The sequence below is a fragment of the Pelodiscus sinensis genome, chromosome 31, assembly GCF_049634645.1.
Source record: "Pelodiscus sinensis isolate JC-2024 chromosome 31, ASM4963464v1, whole genome shotgun sequence".
In the NCBI taxonomy this organism is placed as follows: Eukaryota; Metazoa; Chordata; order Testudines; family Trionychidae; genus Pelodiscus; species Pelodiscus sinensis.
Window position 1 is genome coordinate 12,197,895 of NC_134741.1, and position 19,586 is coordinate 12,217,480.

The window sequence follows — 19,586 nt, forward strand, 5'->3', positions numbered from 1 at the left end:
CAGGGAGGCCCAGAGACACACTCAGGTCTTTAGTACAAACTCGTCTGAAACCTCTTTCCTCACCAGCAGCCTCCCAGCACTCAGGGCAGACAGGCTGTGAGGGGGATGTACGGCCGGTTAGTTTCTCTCATTCTCTTACTGCCTGTGCTGTCAGAGTTTGGCACAACAGTAGTGAGGCCACTGGGTCCCTGGGAGTAAGGGTAAGTTAGGAGCTGTGTGAAATCCTGGCTCTAACTGTGAGCTGCGGGGTCTGTTTACTCAGCGTCTTGACAGAGAGCAGCACGATGGGGCCTTGTCCTCCACAGACATAAATATGAACGACAATAAAATCATTTTATCCAGGAGGTGGAGGGAGGTTGGCTCCCTGGGTCAGTTTCACCCAGTACCAGTCCAGGCAAGTGGGGAGGGCATTTGTGATCCTGCTGGTGAGTGGCTGCAGGGGCTGGGGCAGAGCATCCGGGTTACAATGGGCCCGTGTGCCTGGGCCAGGGAGCAGAGAGCCAGAGGCCCAGCTCTACACTGACTACACTCCTCTGTCCCTCCTACCCCCCCTTCCTCCATCCCCACCCCATCCCCAGCCATCCCAGGAACATGCCTCCGTCCCTCCTACCCCCCCTTCTCCTCATCCCCACCCCATCCCCAGCCATCCCAGGAACACGCCTCCATCCCTCCTACCCCCTTCTCCCCATCCTCACCCCATCCCCAGCCATCCCAGGAACACGCCTGGGTGCTGGGAATTAACACCCAGAGCAGCAGGAGGCAGGACTCAGCACCACCCAGACACAGACGCCGGGGGAGAAAAAACAAAGATGTTAAATAGGCAGACATAGCAGACAGCCCTTCCCAGGGACATTCAGGTCACTGGGGGAGGATTTCTGGGAAAGCCACAAGAGCTGGACATTAACGCATCCCCTGCCATGGAAGCTCAGGGCCTGTCTGCACATGGGTCCAGCAATCCATGGTCATGGAGCAACTCGCTATCCCACTTTCCCAAGGCCACACAAGAGCCTGCCTCCAAAAAGCCCTCACACTGCATGACCCTGCTGGTCCATAGCCACCAGAGGTGTAGCGAGGGTGTTGTGTGCCTGGGGGCAAAGGCAAAATTTGTACTCCCTCCCCCCCACAACCCGCTGCACAGCCAGGCCCCTGGTGCATGGCTGACCCTGACCCTGGGAGGGTTGGGGAGCTTGTACCGCGTCTTTTCTTCTCCCGCCAGTTCGGGACCAGGCTCTAGCACGTACTAACCCACGGGCAGAGATGGAGGAGGGTCAGGCTGGAGGCAGAGAGATGGGGAGGAGGTTCCAGCCGGAGGCGGCAGGTGGGGGAGGAGCAGGTGAGCTGAGGGATTATGGGGGGGGTCTAAACTGGTGCTCCCCCCTAGAATGGCACCCGGGGCAACTGCCCTTCCATCCCCCGCCTCCGTGCTTGCTACACCACTGATAGCCAGAGGCACCTACCAGATACTCCTTGCTTCTCCCCTCGCCTGTCGCTTTCCATCTCAGCAGCTTTTCTCTCTCTTCCCTCAGAGTCTTCAAATGGGCCTCACATTTTTCCTGAAGAAACAGAAATGAGCTGGGAGGTTTCATTGTGAGGGATGAGAGGGGTGTGGAATGGGCCATTTTCCCACTCACAGCCCAAGATGACTGATACTCCCAATGGCTTGGTGACATCAGGGCCCCAAGAAGATGAAATCCTGTCAATGCAGAGTGAGTGTGTGTCATATTCTCACTGTTACCAATTCAGGTTGGGTCTTTTAATTAGACAGAAATCTCAGTTATCACCAAGCTTGATTGGTGTGCACAGGTGGACTAGTGGCACAGCATGTAACAGGGCACTGGAGTCACATGGGCGTGAATCAATAAACCTGTTGTAAAGAAGGTTTAACTAACAAATCCAGATTTGATATAAATTTGCCACCCAGGTTTAACAATGGTCTGGGAGCTCAGCCCTGAGGACTGGGGGCTGCCCTGGTTGGACAGAGCTGGACTAAGCACCAGGGCAAACCCCATGAGATGTCAAGAAGCCATTTGTCTGGCTTTATACTGCTCAGTCCCAGTTCTGTGGGGCTCTGTCCCTGCCCGTGGGGACTCAACTCTGGCCGTGGCTTTGTCTGGTGGGAAAGGGACAGGAGGAGAGACTGAGGCTGCAGCAGGACACCTGTAAGGGTGGGGGCAGGAGGGGGTGGCACCTTCACACTTAATGCTGTAGGTGAGGATGGTCTGACAGAGGCAGGGACAGGCCCACAGAGGCAGACGAATGCAGGTGGGGGAAGGCCCAGCCAGGCAGGTATGGGCATGTCCTATATTCTGGGGATGGGTCAGTGACCCCCCCCCCCCCATGAGATATGCACGTTTGCATAAGGAATGATGGGGGTTTGCCCAGCAATGTCCTAAAGCCCTGCAGTGGCAACACCCTCTGGGCAGGTACCCGCTGCCCCAGTCCCTGCTACATCTCTGGGCCGCAGTGCCCTGCTGGGGGTAGGGATTGTCCCTCAGAGTATGTCTACACTGCAAAGTTAATTCGAAATAACAGCCCTTATTTTGAATTAACTTTAATAGCATCTGCACAGGCAAACCGCTATTTTGAAATAAATTCGAAATAGTGGAGCCCTTATTTTGAATTTGGTAAACCTCATTCTATGAGGAGTAACACCAAATTCGAAATAGCTATTTTGAATTAAGTGCTGTGTAGACACTTAATTCGAAATAGGGGGCCTCCAGCCCTTCCCAGGGAGCCCTGGTGGCCACTCTGGGCACAACCAGGAAAACTTACTCTCCTCTTCCCCAGCCCCAGAGCCATTAGAGGGGTAGACCCTACCTGTGCCAGCTCCAAGCTTTTGGCCCCTGATCCAGTGGCCCCAAAACATGAACCAGCAAGCCACTGGCAGCCAGCCCTCCACCGCTCCCCAGGAGAAGTCTGCCAGCTCCCAGGAGCCTGACAGGGGCTGGAGAAGGCGGGCGCCTTCCTGGTCCAGGGTGGAGATCATGGACCTTATTCAGGTTTGGGGGGGATGCCCCCAACATCCATGATCTCAGCTGTAGACAGAGGATCACTGCCGTCTATGGTAGGATAGCTGTCAGTCTGGCCACCAAAGGCCACATGCAAACCCAGGAGCAGGTTTGCATGAAAGTCAGGTTGGTCTGGTGAGACCCCCAACCCTGAGCTTCCCCTCCCACTTCTTTTCCTTGCTTCCTCCTTCCAGCTCCCTCCTCCCAGGTTTCCCCCATCCTCTCTCTTCCCCTCTCTCACCTCCTTTTCCCAGTCTCCCCCAGAGGTTCATCCCCCTCCCCCAGTTTTGTTCAATAAACCCAGTTTCTATTTTTGAACATATGTGACTTTTATTTGACATCAGGAGGGTTAAGTGGAAGGAGGGCTAGGGAGAGGCAAGTGGAAGGACTTGAGGGAGGAATGGGGCACGAGCCCCCAGTGGGGAGGACCAGGGAGGCTCTGAGGGCTCCTTGGGGTGGATGCTCTCCTGCAGGGCCTCCTGGATCCTGACAGCCCCCCGATCGACCTCCCCGGATGGCAGCCTGCAGCAAGTGCAGCCAGGCTGATAGCAGCGACCCCACGAGATGCACCGGCATGCCCAGGGGCAGCTCTGGCTCCATGTGGCCAAGTGCTGTGGTATCCCAAGTGTGGGCACTCAGGGCATTCCAAGTCAGGACTGCTTTGCTGTCCCTCATTGAGGTAGACAAGCAAGCGGGGAACCCTGAGAACTGTCTGTCCGGGGTGGAGGTAGGGTCCCTTTAAGCATGGAGCTCAGTTAGCCTCAGGCAGCAGCCCCACACACTAAGTCCTAACCTGATGCCCTGCCACCCCTGGTTCTGGCCAGCCTTAACTTTGGTTCAGGTTCCACTCAGTGTGGACGTGCTATTTCGAAATAGCAAAATGCTATTTCGAAATAGTTTTTGTGTATAGATGTGTTATTGTGAATTAGCTTAATTAACTATTAATTAAGTTAATTCAAAATAGTGCTGTAGTGTAGACATATGCTCACTGTGCTTTGTGCAGCTCCTCTGATTTACAGCTCACTGTTAGCCCCTTCCTTTCTGTGCAAAGTTCCCTCATTTCCCCAGTGGGGGCTGCATTGGAAAAGGGTTCAGCAGCTCAGAGAAAACTTTCCTACAGCGGGTATCTTTAAAGACTTGGTATTTTGCTGCTGTTACCCCACCAGCAGGAGCATTTCTTTTGTTATAGCCTCTCCCGGGCCAGTCAGGCTTCAGCTGGCTGATAAGATGCACTGGGCCAGGGAACAGGGAAATAGCCAGTGACAAAACCAAAAGTAATTCTGGAGCAGACAGGGCAGCAGCTCCCTACCTTGTATTCCTGGACAGCTGTCTACACTGGCCCCTTGAATTTCCGCAAGAACACTGACTTCCTACTGTAAGAAATCAGTGCTTCTTGTGGAAATACTATGATGCTCCCATTCAGGCAAAAGCCCTCTTGTGCAAATCATTTGCACAAGAGGGTCAGTGTAGACAGCACAGTACAAAAAAGCCCAGATGGCTAAAACGGCGATCGGGGCTTTTTTGCGCAAAAGTGCGTCTAGATTGGCACAGATGCTTTTCCGCAAAAAGTGCTTTTGTGGAAAAGCGTCCGTGCCAATCTAGACGCTCTTTTCCGCAAATGCTTTTAACGGAAAACTTTTCCGTTATAAGCATTTGCGGAAAATCATGCCAGTCTAGACGTAGCCCACATGTCTCTGATGACCAGAGGTGACAAATTCTGTGATCCCAGGTCCCGCTCCCAGCCAAGTCCAGGTTGTGTCTCACCCCTGCCCGCCTACCGCCCCCAGGCGATTTAACGCAGCTCGGTCCGCGCCAGAGCCCCGCGGCTGCCGCCCCGATCTCTGATTGGCTCGTGGTGCCCCGCCCCCCGTTCTCAGTCCCTTCTCCTGCCCTCATCGTGTTTGGAGCGCCCTGTCACTCCTGCCGGCAGGGGAACCAGGACTTGCAAGCAAGGGGCGGGGCAATTGTACGTCACTCGGGGCGTGAAAGTAAGGGGCGGAGCAAGTAACGTCACCGATGACTTTACAGGAGGGGCGGGGCCCGCGTGAGGCATGCACATATGCAGGCGGTGTCCGGGGCTCTGCCGATGGGTTGGGAGCCAGGGGGCATCGGGGGCCCAGGGATTTGGGGGAAGGAGGGAGGTGATGGAGGAGGCGGGGGGAGTGGGGCGCTGCAGGTGGCCAGGCTGCGGGGGGGTCATGGCTCTGAGGTGGGGGGGAAGTTGCGGGGGGTGGGTGGTTACAAGTTCCCTTTGCAGACGCGGCACTTTCCTTTGCTCCCCCCAGCGCCGCGCTGTCCTCTCTGCTCGGGTTGGTGGGGGGAGGACTCACAGCCCATTTGCAGAGCGACAGGGAGCGGGCGGGTTCACACGTGGCTCATCTGCAGCGCCCCTTGGCCCCAGCGCTGGGCCCTCAGCGGAGCAGCTGATTTAATTCCGGAGCGTGTGTCCGCTGGCAGCGTGGCCGCTCCGCGCTGTGTGTGTCTGGGGCTCGTGACTTTTCCGTGGGTTAGACTCCTCCAGTCCCTGGCCTGCCCCGCAGTTACCCTACAGCCCCAGAGCGCAGCCTGCAGGTGGGGGGCGCGCCCCGGGCAAAGGGCTAGGCAGCGGCCGCGGTAGCGGCGCTAGCTGCAGCGGGGCGGGGCCACAGCAGCCCCGTACAAACTAGCCTTGCTTTGCCCATGTGCTGCAGTACTTGCTCCCTCTGCACCTGCAGCCTGCTCGGGGTCTGGGGCAAATCGCAGTGGAAGGGTGGGTGGGTGCCTGTGCAGGAGCCAAGCTGGCCTCATGGGCAGAGGGGGCATCACACAGCAGGTGGCAGGGCCAGGAGAGGGACCAAAGGGCAGAACTGGGGCAGGCTGTATGTGTGTGCTTTGAATACCAAGAAATCATTCAAAACACTGTAGCGGGCGGTTCCAGCGGGGCCAGTGTTTCTAATCTAGCACTGCCTGTCTGCTGCAGCTTCAGAGCTTTATTCTGTGGGTCAGTGTGATGTCCAGGCTGACTGCTTTCCTGGTCCCTGTCAAAATGTCTTCAGCTTCCTTTTGTCCTCCCATGGGGGGGGCCACCTTTGCCAGCTGTGCTGGGTTCAAGTCCCGCCCCATCTCCACCAGCCCTGGAACCTTCTGTATATAGGGCATTTTTCTTCTCTATCCAGCACTTTAGTGCTTTTTCACAGATCACCATTTGGGTAGATCTTGGATCCCAAATACTCGCTGCTGGGCAGATTTGTAAATGAAAGCCCTGAGATACTTTGGAAAATCCTTTTGTACTTGAAAACGTATTAAAATCCTTCTTTCTGTCAGTAATTCCCCATCCTGTCAACACTGAATGATACACTTTACTCATCTATTAGTTTGTGTATTGCAGTGATAAATGTCAAGTTTTCTACTCTCTTTTCCTCCTTTGGTCAGTATCCTGAAATCTACCATCTCATGATCACTGCTTCCCAGGTTGTCACCCACCTCCTACTTCCCCTGTTTGTGAGCAGCAGGTCAAGCTGTGCATGGCCCCGGTCAGATCTTTCAGCACTTGTATCAAGAAGTTATCCCCAACATTATTTAAAAAACTTCCTGGATTGTCTGTGTACTGCTGTATTGGTCTCCCAACAGATGTCAAGGTGATTCAAGACCCTTATGAGAACCAGGACCTACGATCTGGAAGCTTCTCTCGGTTGTCTGAAGAAAGCCTCATCTACCTGATCCGGTGGCCTGTAGCAGACACCAGCCACAGCTGTTGCTCGCACCTCTAAACGTAACCCATAGACTCTCAACAGGCTTTTCTCCCTCTATATATGGGAGTTCTGAGTAATCATAGTGCTCCCTTAGGGTATGTCTACACTACAAAGTTAATTCGAACTAACAAACGTTAGTTCGAATGAACTTTGATAGGGGCTACACATGCAAACCGCTAGTTCGAACTTAATTCGAACTAGCGGAGCGTTTAATTCGAACTAGGTAAACATCATTCTACGAGGACTAACACCTAGTTCGAATTAAGTAGTTCGAATTAAGGGCTGTGTAGCCACTTAATTCGAACTAGAGGGAGGCTAGCCCTCCCCAGCTTTCCCTGGTGACCAATCTGGGCACCACCAGGGAAACTCTTCTGCCCCCCTCCCGGCCCCGGAGCCCTTAAAGGGGCACGGGCTGGCTATGGTGCCTGTGCCAGGTGCAAGCCTGCCAGCAACCAGGCAGCAGACCCTGCACCTGGCATGGCTCGAGCTTGCCACCCAGCCCTCCGCCTCTTCCCGGGACCAGGCTGGCGGCTCCCAGGAGCCTGCCCAGGTCCGCAAGAGGCGGGCGGCCGCCTGGTCTAGTGCGGAGATCGTGGACCTAATCCATGACCTCTGCACTAGGCACAGGAAAGTGGCAGTCTAGAGCAGGATAGCTGTCAGCCTGGCCACCCAGGAGCAGGTTTGCATGAAAATCAAAGTGGTCCACTGAGAACCCCGACCCTGAGCCCTGAGCTTAGAATGGCCGTACTGGGTCAGACCAAAGCTCCATCTAGCCCAGTAGCCAGTCTGTCAACAGCGGCCAACATTAGGTACTCTGGAGGTGATGGACCGAAGACAATGACCAAGCCATTTGTCTCGTGCCATCCATCTCCAGCCTTCCACAAACAGAGGCCAGGGACACCATTCCTACCCCCTGGCTAATAGCACTCCATGGACCCAACCTCCATGACTTTATCTCACTTCTCTTTAAACTCTGTTCTAGTTCTAGCCTTCACAGCCTCCTGCAGCAAGGAGTTCCACAGGTTGACTATTTGCTTTGTGAAGAAGAACTTTCTGTTACTAGTTTGAAGCCTGCTACCCATTTATTTCATTTGGTGTCCTTTAGTCCTTTTATTATGGGACCTAATGAAGAACTTTTCTTTATGCACCCTCTCCACACCACTCATGCTTTTATAGACCTCTATCATATCCCCCCTCAGTCTCCTCTTTTCTAAGCTGAAAAGTCCCAGTCTCTTTCGCCTCTCTTCATATGGGACCTGTTCCAAACCCCTGATATTGTAGTTGCCCTTCCCTGTCCCACACTCTCTCTTCCCCTCTCCCACCTCCTTTTCCCAGTCTCCCCGAGTTTTGTTCAATAAAGAGAGTTTCTATTTTTGAACACGTGTCCTTTATTTTGTACATCAGGAAGGGGGGGCTAGAGAGGGGTAAGTGGAGGGAGGTGAGGGAGGAATGGGGTACGAGCCCCCAGTGGGGAGGACTGGGCTGGCTCTGCGGGCTCCTCGGGGTGGAAGCTCTCCTGAAGCCCCTTGATTGACCCCCCCCTCCAGATGGCAGCCTGCGGCAAGTGCAGCCAGGCTGATGGCCGAGTGCTGTGATGTGCCGAGTGTGGGCACTCAGGGCACTCCAAGCCAGGAGTCCTTTGCAAGTGGGGAACCCCTGAGAGCTGTCTGTCTGGGGTGGGGGTCGGGTCCCTTTAAGCACAGTCCTCGGCTAGCCTGAGACAGCAGCTCCATGCTCTAAGTCCTTATCTGATGCCCTGCTGGCACTGCTTCCAGCCATCCTTAAGCTCAGTTCAGGGTCCACTCAGTGTGGACATGCTAGTTCGAATTAGCAAAACGTTAATTTGAACTAGTTTTTAAGTCTAGATGCGCTAATTCGAATTAGCTTAGTTCGAATTAACTAATTTGAACTAAGTTAGTTCAAATTAGCGCTGTTGTGTAGACATACCCTCAGGGTATGTGTACACAGCAAAGATATTTTGAAATAAAAGCAGTTATTTCAAAATAACTTTCCTAGCGTCTACACAGCCATTCTATTATTTCGAAATTAATTCAAAAAAGTGGAGGGCTTATTTTGAAATTGGTAAACCTCATTCCACAAGAAATAGTTCCAATTTCGAAATTCCTATTTCAAAATAAGCACTGTGTAGACGATTATTTCAGAATAGGGGGCCTCCAGCCCTTCCAGGGTGCCTGGCCACAGGGTAACTTCTGACCTGATGCCCTGCCAGAACTGGTTCCTGTGGAAGCAGGCTCTTTGCTGGCCAGGCCTCTCGGGCGTATTGCCATCCAAGCAAAAGGTCAACTTCCCCTTGATGAAAACCCTTACAGTATGTAACTTAAAGGTCAGCGACGAACAGGAATCCAAACCAGACCTGAAAAGTTCATGTAAAGTTCGTGCTGACTGTGCCATGCCCGATAAGGCAGAAAAGGAGAAACAGGAAACCATCTCACCCCCTTACTCCTGTCACTTAACAGACAGGGTCTGCTAGCCTATCACAAAAAGCGCGCAAAAGCTTTCTCTATAAAACAGCTTCCCCTCCTGTATCAAATTGAGGAATCCCAAATAAACATTGGATGGCGGAATATGAGCCAGGTCCGAGGACTGATCACCCGAGGGCCACCTCCCGCTCACCGAACCAAACGAGTTCCTGTAGAGCGTAACGTATACCAAACAACGAATACCAAATATGTTGTTGTTGTAGTTTGTGTGTCTGTTAAATGTAAGTATTGTTATCTGAAATTGTTTAGAGGTATTGTTAAGTAGTAGTGTTAAAAGTTTTAGATAAATGATTAGTCTAATAAGTAAGACTGATGTAAACGTAACTGTTAATAATCCCTAGTCCCTTGTTAACAACTATTGGGATTTAGAGAAACCTCACAGAATTTTCTTCACTGTATTGCATTTTGCTTATTGGACATTCTAATAATTATTTAGTGCCTACGTATGTAAGAAATTGATAAAATAATAATTTATACGTAGAAGCCCTTTAATAAAAGTTTAAAAGATATTTAGTAATAGTTTGCCTGTTTCTGCGCCTCCCTGGGACTAGCCACATTTCTGAACCTTTTACTTTTAACCACAGTTCCAACCAGCCTTAAATGTGATTCAACATCCACTCAGTGTGGACTCGCTATTTTGAAATAGAAAAACACTATTTCATAATGCATTAGGTGTGTAGACGCATTATTTCAAAATAAGCTATTTTGAATTAACTATTTCGAAATTAGATATTTCGAAATAACACGGTAGTGTACACATACCCTTATTTACAGTGCAACTTCTCCTCCTTTTCTCCCTGGCCTGTTCTTCCTGAACAGTTTATACCTTTCCATGACAGCACTCAAGTCATATGAGTCATCCCACCAAGTATCTGTTATCCCAATCAAATCATAGTTCTTGGCCTGAGCCACAGCCTCTAATATTTCCTGTTTGTTACCCAAGCTTCTTGCATTCGTGTACAAACACCTTAGATAAACAGTTGTTTGCCTTACCTTCTTCTTTCAAATCAAGGGTTCTTCTTTGTTGCTCATTCCTCTTTGCATTTCTTCCCAGTATCCAACTTTCCCACTCACCTCAGGGCTTTGATTACCACCCCACAATGAACCTAGTTTAATGCCCTCCTCACTAGCTTTGCAAGCCTGCCTTCAAAGATGATCCTTCCTCTCCTGGTTAGGTGGACCCCATCACTTCCTAACAATCCTTGTGTCCGGAACAGAGTCCCACGATCAAAGAAATTAAAGCCCTCGCTCCAACACCATGGCTACGTCTACACTGGCGCATTCTCATGCAAAAACTCTTTTGTGGAAGAGTTCTTCTGCAAAAACTCTTCCAGAAGAGAGCGTCTACACTGGCATGTGCTTTTGCGCAAAAGCATCCATGCCAGTGTAGACACTCTCTTGTGCAAGAAAGCTCTGCACAAACCCTAACCATAGGGCTTTCTTGTGCAAGAAATTCATGTTGCCTGTCTACACTGGCTTCTTCTGGAAGAGCTCTTGCGCAAGAGGGCTTATTCCTGAACAGGAGCATCAGAGTTCTTGTGCAAGAATCACTGATTTTGTACAGTATAAAGTCACTGTTCTTGTGCAAATACGCACGGCCAGCGTAGACAGGCGGCAAGATTTTGCGCAAGAGTGGCTGCTTTTGCACCAGATCATGCCAGTGTAGACATAGCCCACCTGCGTAACTGCGCATTTACTTCCTCAATTCGATGATCCCTACCCAGACCTTTCCCTTCAACAGGGAGAATGAACGAGAATACCACTTTCACTCCAAATTCTTTGATCCTTCTTCCCAGATAATCCACAGTAACCCACTCGAGGTCATACTTGGCCGTATCATTAATTCCCACATGGAGAAGCAAGAAGGGGTAGGACTCTGTAAGTTTGATCAGTTTTGTAAGACTCTCAGTCATATCCTGAATTTGAACTCCTGGTAAGCAGCACACCACTCGAGATTTCAGATCTGGATGGCAGATGGATGACTCAGTCCTTCTTAGAAGGGGGACTCCCAAACCACTACCACCCATCTTCTTTTGGGGATGGTGGTTGTGGAACCCCCATCCATAGGACTACTCATCCCATGCCTTCCAGTAGATGGTGCTCCCTTCCAATTTCTTCCTTGAGAGGTCCCTTCCAAAGCATTCTCCACTGCAGTGCCTGTAGAGAGAGCCTAAAAGCGATTACTTTACCTCTATAGCAATGCGGGATTCCTGAGTTGGCCTTTTATTTTCTACTAGAAGTTGCATGCTGCCAGTTCTCTTCCTTGTCCTGTACTGCCCTCTTTGGCTCTTCCGGCTGCCGTGTCTGCAGAATTAAATGCTGCCTTCTATCGAGAAAGTCTTAATCCTCTCTGATCAAGCATAGGGTTGACACCTGGGCCACCAGTCCTCTAATTTTTTCTTCCAAAATGGCAACCAGCTTTCACTTAGTGTAGATGAAATCCTTTCTTTCTTCCAGGAAGAAGACAAGCATGGCAGAAGCTGTGCAGGTAATAACAGCAGACCAATCAGTATCCATACCTTCTTTCCTAGAGATAGGATTTAAAAGAATGGCAAGTGTACCTCGCCTCTTCCCACTCCCCTTCCCAACTCCCTCTCAGAACTCCCTGTTTGAAATCTAGAAGCCTCTGCTGATTGGCTGAGCTTTAGCAGGGGGTGGGACTGCGAACTGGTGATTGCTAACATTGATTAGAAGCAACAGCTTCCAGCTGCCATTCACAGTACACACTCCATGGGGGGGAGGGGAGGAGGAGAAGGGAAAGAACCCCCACCACACACAGCAAGAAAGCCCCAAATACAATACACACACTTCACACAGCCACTTCCCTCAAGGGTCCTGTATTTCCTTCTCCTTCACCTGGAGAACTCCCTCTGCGTCTAGACTGGCATGATTTTCCACTTTTTGTGGAAAAGCATCCATGCCAATCTAGACGCGCTTTTGCGCAAAAAAGCCCTGATTGCCATTTTAGCCATCGGGGCTTTTTTGCGCAAAACAAATCTGAGCTGTCTATACTGGCCCTCTTGCACAAGAGCTTTTGTGCAAAAGGACTTTTGCCCAAATGGGAGAAGCATAGTATTTCTGCAAGAAGCACTGATTTCTTACATGAGATCTTCAGTGTTTTTGCGAAAGCGGTGAGGAGTCCTGTGGCAGACTAACTGAAGTGTAGGAGCATAAGCTTTCGTGGGCAAAGACCCACTTTGTCAGATGCATGTTCTTGCGGAAATTCAAGTGGCCAGTGTAGACAGCTGGCAAGTTTTTCCGCAAAAGCGATCGCTTTTGCGGAAAAACTTGCCAGTCTAAACACAGCCCCGTTAGCAATCACCGGGTCGCCAAACCACACACATGGTTTCCCCCTCCTCTTTGTAGAACAGATCCAGGGCTTTGCCATGTCTCCCACGCACATCCCCATCGCCTGGTTTGAAACCCACTTATTTGAGTTTTTCCACAATATTTGCCAGCTGGTAATTATTCCGAAGAGTCCCCTTCCAGATCAGGGCTCTGCAGCTGGGGCAGCACAAGGGGTCAGAGCCCAGCTTTCCTCGCAATACTGAGTGATGCAGCTTTGGCAGAAGTTGTGCCCACAGTGTAGGGTCACTGGGTCTGTGAAATATTCCAGGCAAATGGGACATTCCTCCTGGATTTCCCAAATGGGAGTTGCTGTGGCCGTGGCTGCTGGGAATGGTCTAGGTCTCTGCATCAGAAATGGTTTTGCTGACAATGGGCGGTGCCTGTCCCACCTTCTATCAGCTGCACAGGTGTGGAGTGAGGTGAAGAGAAAGGAGGGGCTGGGACAAGGAGGTGCAGAAAGATAAGCCAAGAAAGAAGCAGAGGTACATGGGCAGGGGATGAGAGCAGGGAGCTGTAAGGAGCAGAAAGGGAATGAAGGGCAAAGAGGGGAGGAAAACAAACAACACAAAAGTTCAAACTCAGGCTCTGTCTAGGCATGTTCGGGTGAGGATTGGGATAGATTGTACTCTAGCATCTAGTGCACACTGCCCCTTTCCATTGCTTGGGTACTCTCTCCAGCAGCAGTAGGCACACCCATACCTGAGGTGGGAATCACACCTCCCAGCAGCTGTGTAGATGTGTCCCCAATCAAATTAAGAAGATGAGAATGGCCAGATTGGATCAGACCAAAGGTCCATTCAGCCCAGTGTCCTGTCTGCCCACAGCGGCCAATGCGGGTGCCCCAGACGGTGTGAACTGAAGAGGGAATCTTCACATGATCTCTCCCCTGTTGCCTATTTCCAGCCTCTGACAAACAGAGGGTAGGAACACCATCCCTGTCCATCCTGGCTAATAGCCACTGATGGACCTAAGCTCCATGAATCTATGTAGCTGTTTTTTGAACCCTGTTAAAGTCCTGATCTTCACAACTAGGACTTCCTTAACTCACAGTGAGGCCATCCTCACCCACCCACAGACACGGAGTGAAACAACAATAGATGGGAACTAGCTCCACTGAGTTATTGCAGTGACACTGTGCATGCAGAAGAGCCTTAGCTTGGCTGTGTCTTGCTGAACATCTCACCTCCCACCTGGAACCAGCTGGGCTCCAGGGAATCCTTTGGTGAAGGTCAGAGACAGTTGGTGTGTGCAGGTGACAAGGCACAAAACCATCAGTAATTCATTAATCAGAGTGACCCTTGAGCTGAAGCAATATTACACAGTAAATCAAAGCTTTCTGACTTCTGCAGTCTAAGGATCACAGACTAGCCCACTGAGAGTGCCAGCTAAGATCTAGAAAGAAGATTGTACTTTGAAACTCTGTAAACTTCGTAGAAAAGAAACTAACAATCCTACCTATCCCCCACCCCCATCCAGCCCTTTCCACCTGCCCCGTCTCTTCCTGACATATTGTCTCCTTGGGCCAAGACTGAGCCCACAATCATGGGGGGGGGGGGGGGGGGCTGGTGCTGCTGTGGGTAAATAGGAGCCAGGGTCCATGCTGGGTGTGCCTGACTCTGGGGTAGGTGCATCAGGTCAGAGAGCAGGGACACTGGGGATGGCTCAGCACACAGAGCTGCACATGCTGAAGTCCCCAGGGAGCAGCGACCTGCTTCCCTGCACAGTCTCTGTGCCGGTGGGCTCCCTGCAAACATTTGCTGGCCTGGGACTAGATCCCGACACAGGTCATACCTTGGCTCCTTTGGCCTCAGCTACCAGCCAGTGTCTGGGGCCTTGCTTGGTTCTGCCACTGGCAGGAGACACAGATTGTAGGAGGCAGGGGGTTCTTTGGTGCAAACGTTATCATTTGCAAACAATGTCAGCACATCCCTCTGCCCTGAGCAAGGTAGAAACAGCCAGCAGCTTCCTGACTCCCAGCCCCACATCTGTTTGCTGGGAACCCTGGGCCTGAAGCCAGCTGTGTGTGTCTGTGTCCTGCCTGCTTCTCTTGGCCTTTGCCTCTCACACACCAAGCTGCCAGCCTGTCTCCAGCCCGTGTCCCCAGCCTGCTCCAGAGAACCCCTCTAAGACCTGCTCCATATTTACATCAACCTAGGGCTGAGATGCGTTGTGTGTGCTGAGGCCCACAGCTACATAGACTGGACCCCCAGGGCAGACAATGGAATTCTGCTAGTGACGAGCTACGGCCTCCCGGAGAGAAAGATTAGTCAGAGCCAGCACCCCTGCCACCTCTTACACCCAGACTGCCTCCCAGAGCCTTAGGCAGTGTAAACCAGGCAGTTTTTGAAATATAATTTGGATTTTAGGCTTGTTTGAATCTGACCAGAGAGCTTACTAGGTTTGCTCCTCACCCCTGGTCACAAAGTTAAAGGTTACTGATCTCTACATTTGAGATAGAGTTTCAGGCCCCACAACATTCACACTCACAATGTGTCTGGTGCAGACTTTTAACAACCTTTATTACAATAGGCACCAAAAGTGTACACACATTCAAAAGCGAAAGGCAACAATTATATAAAGTGTTTCAATAACTCCAGGTGGCAACATGAACATAGCCTAAGTATACAGTTATGATTACCTAATATAACACCATACTCACGTCCTCCTGACAGCCTTGGGGAGTTGGAGGACCTTACTCAATAGCTACGTCTACACTGGCATGAATTTCCGGAAATGCTTAAAATGGAATACTATTCCGTTTTCAGCTTTTCCGGAAAAAGCGCGTCTACATTGGCAGCGCGCTTTTCCGGAAAAGCAAAAGCCCGGAACCATTTTGAAGAGGGCAAAGGCCACCAGACCTTTCCGGGGGTGGGGCCGGAGCTCCATCCAGACGCGTGGTTAAAGGGGTCTCGCCGGGCAGCTGTTGGTCTCGTGCTCCCATGCCTTGGGACCTCTGCCAGGGACTGGCACCCTTCACAGGGTCAGTGGTTGCCCTGTGAGTTTTGGGGACACCACCCTTTGGCCCCCAACTGCTTTTTCCAGCGTCTTCTTTTGTCTGCCCTGCTCTATCTGCCATGGAGCCGTGGGTGGCCATGTACCTGCTCGGGCCCCTGTTGGACCTGTACAGGTGCCTGGAGCTTGTGCTGCAGGCTGGTGCCCTGGCGTTCATATACCAGGAGGCAGAGATTGCCTTGGACTCCCTCACCAGGGAGGTCCTGGCAACCATGTGGCATCAGCACCCGACCATAGACCGACCCATCTGGACTTTGGAGACGAGCACCAACTGGTGGGACCGTGTGGTCCTCGGACAATGGGACGACCACCAGTGGATCCGGAATTTTCGGATGAGGAAGCGGACCTTCATGACGCTGTGCACCTGGCTCACCCCCGCGCTGCAGAGAACCGCCACTCGGCTGCGGGCACCCATCCCCGTGAACAAGAGGGTTGCCATCACGCTGTGGAAGCTGGCCACACCGGACAGCTACCGCTCGGTGGTACACCAGTTCGGGGTGGGAAGACCCACCATTGGAGTGATTGTCATCCAGGTAAGTCCCAGGGGGGTGGGGGGAGGGTGCTTCACTCCAGGCCCAGGGACACCCAAGACTCCAGGCTGGGTCGCCCAGGGGTTTCGGCTGTCCCTCCCTTGCACAGGCCCGCTGGTGGGGGGTGTGTGGGGCGAGGGGGGCCCTGGGGGGTGTGTGTGTGTGTGTGTGTGTGTGTGTGTGTGTGGACAGAGGGAATCAAGGGGGGGGACCCAAGGGAGCGCACACTCACCCCTGGCTGTATGTAATGTGTTCCTCTGCACCCTTCTGCAGGTTGTCCACGCCATCAATGACGTCCTGCTCCCGAGAATCATCCACCTGCGCGACGTCGATGAGACCACGGCCGGCTTCGCTGCCCTCGGGTTCCCCAACTGCGGGGGAGCCCTGGACACCACCCACATCGCCATCCGGGCCCCGGAGCATCGAGCAGCCCACTTTATGAACCGAAAGGGGTACTGCTCCATCGTCCTGCAGGCCCTCGTGGATCACCAGGGCTGCTTCCTGGACATCTACGGCGGCTGGTCCGGCCGGGCACACGACGCCCGCATCCCCCGGAACTCAGGACTGTTTCAGAGGTTGGAGGTTAGGGTTCCCCTACTTCCCCCGGCGGGACTTGACTGTCGGGGATGTGCCAATGCCCATCTGCATCGTCGGGGATGCGGCCTACCCCCTGATGCCCTGGCTCATGCGGCCCTACACAGGGAAGCCGGACCAGAACCGGGCCCGGTTCAAAGACTGCCTCAACCGGGCCCAAAACAAAGTGGAGCTGGCGTTTGGACGCTTAAAAGCCCGCTTCCGTTGTTTGGTCACCCGTCTCGACATGGGTGAGCAGAATGCAACAGAGATGCTGGCCGCGTGCTCCACAATATTGTGGAGCGCAGGGGGGAGGCCTTCCTCCCTGCATGGGTGGCAGCTGAGGCACAGATCTTGGACCAGCCCGACACAGCTGCCATTCGCCAGGCATTAGAGAGGCCCTGGTAGACATGTTTGCCCAAGCCCCGTAGCAGGGTTGCTTGGGTCACCCCAGACTACTCCGTCCCAGCTCCTACTCTTCCCCACCTTCCCCCCCCCAATAGTAAAGCGTCGGGTCACAGCACATTGGCCGTCATCGAGTCTGTTCGTCGGGTGCGTCGGGCATAGTTAGGGTTTTTCTTTTAAGTTAGGCTAGGGTTTAGGCCATCATCGCCTGTCCTGAAGAACAGCCAACAGGATTTGGGACTTGTGCGGAAGGCTCATGTCAGTACCATCTTCGATGGATCTCCTGGCTCTTCCTCTCCTGAGGCCTGGAAGGCTCAAAGGATTGACGTGGCCAGCTTCGCTGTCATCGTCCGTCGAGAGATCTCCTGGCTCTTCCTCTCCTGAGGCCCGGAAGGACCAAAGGATTGAGGTGGCCAGCAACACCACAATCGTCCCCCCTGCGCCTAGACTATGTTTTAGAATCTGTACTGTACTGCATCTTTTAACCATTTGTGCTTGTTTGTTGCTATGTAAATATAGTTTGTGGTTTACATCTTTACTGAAAAGTCTCAGTATTTCTTTATGCGCACTAACCAATGACCACTGAAAAAGGCCCCCCGGTGATAGAGTCATGAATTTGTTGTCCACAGTTTGTAACCCTGTTAAATTGAAGTGGCTAATTGGCATCTCACATAATTTCTTTACAGTTACTAGAGGAACACAATAACCACACAAGATTCAAGTGAAAACAGAACTTTTTATTTACAAAGGAGGGGGGGGGGCCTTTAACTGGGAGAAGGAGGGGGGCAGTTACTGGGACGGGTGGCCCCTGCGAGTGCCCCTCTGGGGGCGGACCTGCCCACGCTGGGCAGACTGTGTTGGGGCAGCCTGTATGCTGAGGTGGCCACGAGTAGGAGCATGAGTAGGAGCACAGTCAGGGTCAGGGTCAGGGTCAGGAGCAGGAGGGGGCATGGGGTGTGCTCCAGGAGGGATAGCAGGGGCATGCGGTCTGGCCATGCCGTAGTGGATGGCATGTATTAAATGTGCCGTCAGGGTGCCCATTGTGGCATGCATCTCGCGGCATTCCTCCAGGAACGCAGCCCATCCCTCCTGCCGCCACTCCTGGTCCCCCTGCACACGATCCGCAATGGAGGTCTGGATCCCCTCCACCGCGGTGACGTGACGCCGAAGCAGCTGGTCCCAGTGTCGGAGCCTGGGCCTCTGGGCTTGGGCAGCTGGGGGTGCTGCTGCTGCTGGAGTCGCGGGTCTGGTGCTGGGTCCCGCTGCAGGGAAGAGAAGAAAGGACGGGTCAGTCAGGCAGGTCGTCCACTGTCCCCACACCTCATGCCCTCCACCCCAGAGCCCAGGTGACCGCACAGTTGTGGCTTGGGCCCACTCGGTTCCCCTCCTGCTCCCGTGTTGTATGTTGGCAAGGAGGACCGCCTCTGGAGTAGGGTCCTCCCTCCAGTATTGTAAGCACCGGTCTGTATCCTGGCCCCGTGCAGGGTGGGAGGGTGCTTGTGCTGCGTTCATCTGTGCAACTCCCTGCCGGTGGACACTGTGAAAAGCTTAGGGCTAATCAGTGGTGTTTGACAGGGAGCGAGATGCATCCCCATGGCAGTGCCTGGGAGCACACCTGTCAGTGGCAGTCTGGGCTCTCCGATCCTCTCGTGTGGGATATCTCCTGGACAGAACCAGAAGTGTGACTGGGTGGGGGGGATGTCCCATCCTTGCAGCTAAACTCAGGGGCCCTTCTCCCTCCCACTATCCCTCCCGCAAGCCTGGTAGCCCAGGGACAGGTGTGGCCACAGTGGGGACTTCCCTCGGGGAACCTGCCAAGGCACTGGGAGCAGGTGATGGGCTCAGTGGGGGTCCACAGTCACAGGACTGTGACGCTTCACTTATCCCAGGAGCAGCTGGCTGTGCCTCACAGCCAGGCATGGGACAGTGTGCCATTCCCTGTGCTGCACCCCTTGGTGGAGCTGCGGGCTCTGGGCTGAGTCCCTGGGGCCCTGGCTGGTTCCAGCCGGCATCCACCCTTCCCCCTGGTCTTGCCGAATGTGTGCGAGGAGCACGGTCCCAGGCGTGCCCTGCAGCTGCCTGCCACGGCCACCTGCCGCTCGGTCACCAGGCTGCACGTGGTTGCACGTGCTGCTAACTGCCTCATGCTATGCAGCGTGCAGCTCACGTGGCCTGAGTGACATGCTCTCCCCCTCCCCCCTCTGGGCACCTGGCTCTCCCTCCCCCGCCCTCCGCCCTCCGCCCCCCGCCCTTTGGGAGTGTAACCTTCAAAGACTCACCAGTGAGTTCCTCCCTGGCCACAGAGGAGCTGCTGGAGGGGGCCTGCTGGGTGGCAACACTGGCCTCCTCTCCTGACGCGCCGCCACTGTCGTCTCCCTCCTCCGGCTCGGTGGGACGGTTGATGTGGGGGTGCTGGCAGGTGTCTACAGGGACAGCTGGGGCTTGCGGGGCTGGCTCGCCCAGAAAAGAGTGCAGCCT